The sequence below is a fragment of the Aulostomus chinensis genome, chromosome 1, assembly GCF_037954235.1.
Source record: "Aulostomus chinensis isolate RoL2024-O1b breed Wild chromosome 1, RoL_Achi_v1.0, whole genome shotgun sequence".
Taxonomy (NCBI): domain Eukaryota; kingdom Metazoa; phylum Chordata; class Actinopteri; order Syngnathiformes; family Aulostomidae; genus Aulostomus; species Aulostomus chinensis.
The window spans coordinates 23,988,997-23,991,857 of NC_141320.1; the positions used below are offsets into that span (position 1 = coordinate 23,988,997).

A 2,861-nucleotide genomic window follows, 5' to 3' on the forward strand; every position below is an offset into this window, starting at 1 on the left:
GAAAGAAACAAATAACTGGAGTGCTGCACATCAACAGACGTGGAGTTTGGACACGGACGAATGAAGTTTGGCTTTTTGTTTCTTCCATCAGATCAGAGCTGATAGGAAAAACAATCAGGTGGTTTTATTAAACCAGCAGTGAGCTGGACTTCAGCCCAGGTCCTCAGTCCCACTGTCAGTTCACTTCAACATGGACGAACAAAATCCAACCCTCACCTGGCCTGGAAATCAATAACAATTACATAACAACTCCTTTATTTCTCTCCTGTTCAGGTCCAGTTGGACTCCATCCATCATCCATCGTCATCTTCCGCTTATTCCTTACTATTAAGGGTCGCGGGGGGGCTGGAGCCTATCCCAGCATCTACGGGCAAGAGGCGGGGTACACCCTGGACAGGTCGCCAGTCCCAGTTGGACTCATTCATCTCTATTTGTTAGGATTTCACTTCATGAGTTCAGAAGCATCTTCACATGAGATGCTGGTTCCTCAAATTGATTGATCGTTGAATTCTGTGTTTGATGTCTGAATTCTGTCTTTGATCTCTGGGTTCTGTGCATTGAATTCCTGCTCCAGTCTTTGATCTCTGACTGATTCTAAACTCATCAAAGGATCACATCAGCATCTTGGTCCAGACTCCAGATGGTGATTTTACCAAGTGCACCACAGTCCTTGTTGCTGTCTGCTGTTGGGTCACAGCAAAGTAAGGAAACAGCCTGACGGTCCTCAGGAGGAAATCCAACAACCTCCAAAGATGGAGGTGAATCTAGACCCTCTCATGTTGGCCATCCTTGATGAACTTGAGCGGTACTCTGGTGCAGGGATGAGGTCATGGAGCTGATCTGGGAGCAGTCCTGATGTTAAATGCTGTGATGAAGGACAGTGTGGAGGCAAAGTGGACAAAATGTGTCAACATCAAATAAAGTTGTAAACCTGTTTGAAGTCTTATTTTGTGTTTGATGGACATTTTTAAAATCACTAATGATTTTTTGACTGAACGTCCTGGATCCTGTGGTGCCTGATGAGGAGACAACTTGAGTACAGAGTTGGAGAAGAGGGTTTTTGGAGGGGAGATGATTTTTGCAGTGCTACAAGTCAATAAAATGTCATCATGTTTCAAAATGTCCTCACTAAGATGGTTATTAATTCCTCATTCTCAGCTGCTACAGCCTTTAAAGAAAACCTTTGACTGGTGGATCTAACAAAGATCAGATGTTGTCTCCTCTAGAACATCAACAGCTTCACGTCGTGGGCAGGACTCCTACCTGAGCAGGGAGACCCCAATGGATTTCTAGTCCTGATAGGGAGAGGGTCACGGAGTGGGGAACCTGATAGGGAGTGGGATGACCCGCCCATTGTGGGTGATTGACAGGGCAGGTTTGATCTATGTTTTCATTTTCAAAAGTAATTTTGAATATTTGTGGAAAGTTCGCCCAACTTGAACATGTAGAAGATGTCTTCTGATAGTGAATCGACTGTTGTCACATTTAAGGATCACTTTAGCTGACAAGATGAAGGCTACAAAGGACCAGCTGGAGATGCCAGGGATTGAACCCAGGGCCTCATACATGCTCAGCATGCGCTCTACCACTGAGCTACACCCCCTCTGGTAGAGTCACTGTTTAACTGATGCAGGAACACAAACACAGACACAACATTTATTTTCTTCATTTTAGGGATGTCTGTGTAGGTTCTCATTCATCCAGGTCATCGTAGATCGAAGCGAAGTAAAATCTGGTCAAGTGGACGTAAGTTTATCTTGAAGACGTTTCACCTCTCATCCGAGAAGCTTCTTCAGTTCTAGTGGAGAGTGTGGAAACTCCAGCTTATAAACCTATGTGGGAGTGGTCAGTGCTAATGTGGTGGAAACGACCCTCCCGAGACTCACCTGGCCTCCCCAAACGACAGACGTTGTGCGGTGTCAGGGAGTTTCAGGGGTGGTCGTTAGGGAGTTTCACCGACCACTCAGATGCTAATGGACTGTGCTGGCAGCAGCAACTCAGTCGCGTTTTAAGGTCTCATATGTGTGAATGTCACTGAGAAGAGAACTGATCTTGTCCTGGTAGTCAGTTGTGTCAAGGACCACCATGCATCTTCCTTTGTCAGCCGGAGGGATGGTGATGTTCTCATCTTTGCTCAGTGCATTCAAGGCCTTCCTTTCCTGGACCGAGAGGTTGGCAGAGGGGACCTTCGCTTCGGAGAGGGCCGCTGTGGCCTTGAGTCGTAGTTCATCTGCTTTTGTGGTGGAGAGGTTGTTCTTCTTGATGGCGGATTCTGTGGCAGTGATGAGGTCCACCGTCGGGAGATGTTTCGGGGTGACAGCAAAGTTCATTCCTTTGGCAAGGACGCGTTTCTCAGGACTGGTGAGCTCCCTGTTGGATAAGTTCCTTATCCACCTGTCCTGTGAGTCCGCTGGGGTTGGGCCTTCTGCTTCTCGTTCCCGGTCGAGGCGAGACTGGAGGCGAGCGAATGTCCTTTTCTGCCTCTCCTTGCTCTTCTGATGTTGAGATAGTTGGGCTGTCCCAACGAAGGAGGTGACCTTGTCCAAGATGGCGGGTGGCAAAAATGGCGATAACTCTTGATTAAGGTGATCTAGCTTGGTCTTTAGTCCCTCAATGGTGAAATGGACCTGTCTCACTCTCTCGTTGAGAAGCTGATTTTGTGCCCGTTCCAAAATCTTGCTGGCCCTGTGGCCCCTCACGGTGGATCCTAGTAGTAGGCTAGTGGGAATGAGGTTGTGTTGGCGGCATCGGAGGTTGGAACGTAGATGGTTCCTGTAGTCTGCGATTTTCCTTGCAGTCCTTTCGCATTCCCGCACCACACTAAGGATGTCCTTCCCATAGTGTTCGGCAAGATGTCTGTG

At 47.7% G+C, this 2,861-nt stretch overlaps 1 non-coding gene across 1 annotated transcript; it reads right to left on the minus strand.

The window, feature by feature from the left end:
• Positions 1-1,531: 1,531 nt before the first annotated feature.
• On the minus strand, positions 1,532-1,603 carry trnaa-agc (transfer RNA alanine (anticodon AGC)). The gene has a single exon. It is a non-coding gene; the product is annotated as a tRNA-Ala (tRNA).
• Between the last annotated feature and the right edge of the window lie 1,258 nt (positions 1,604-2,861).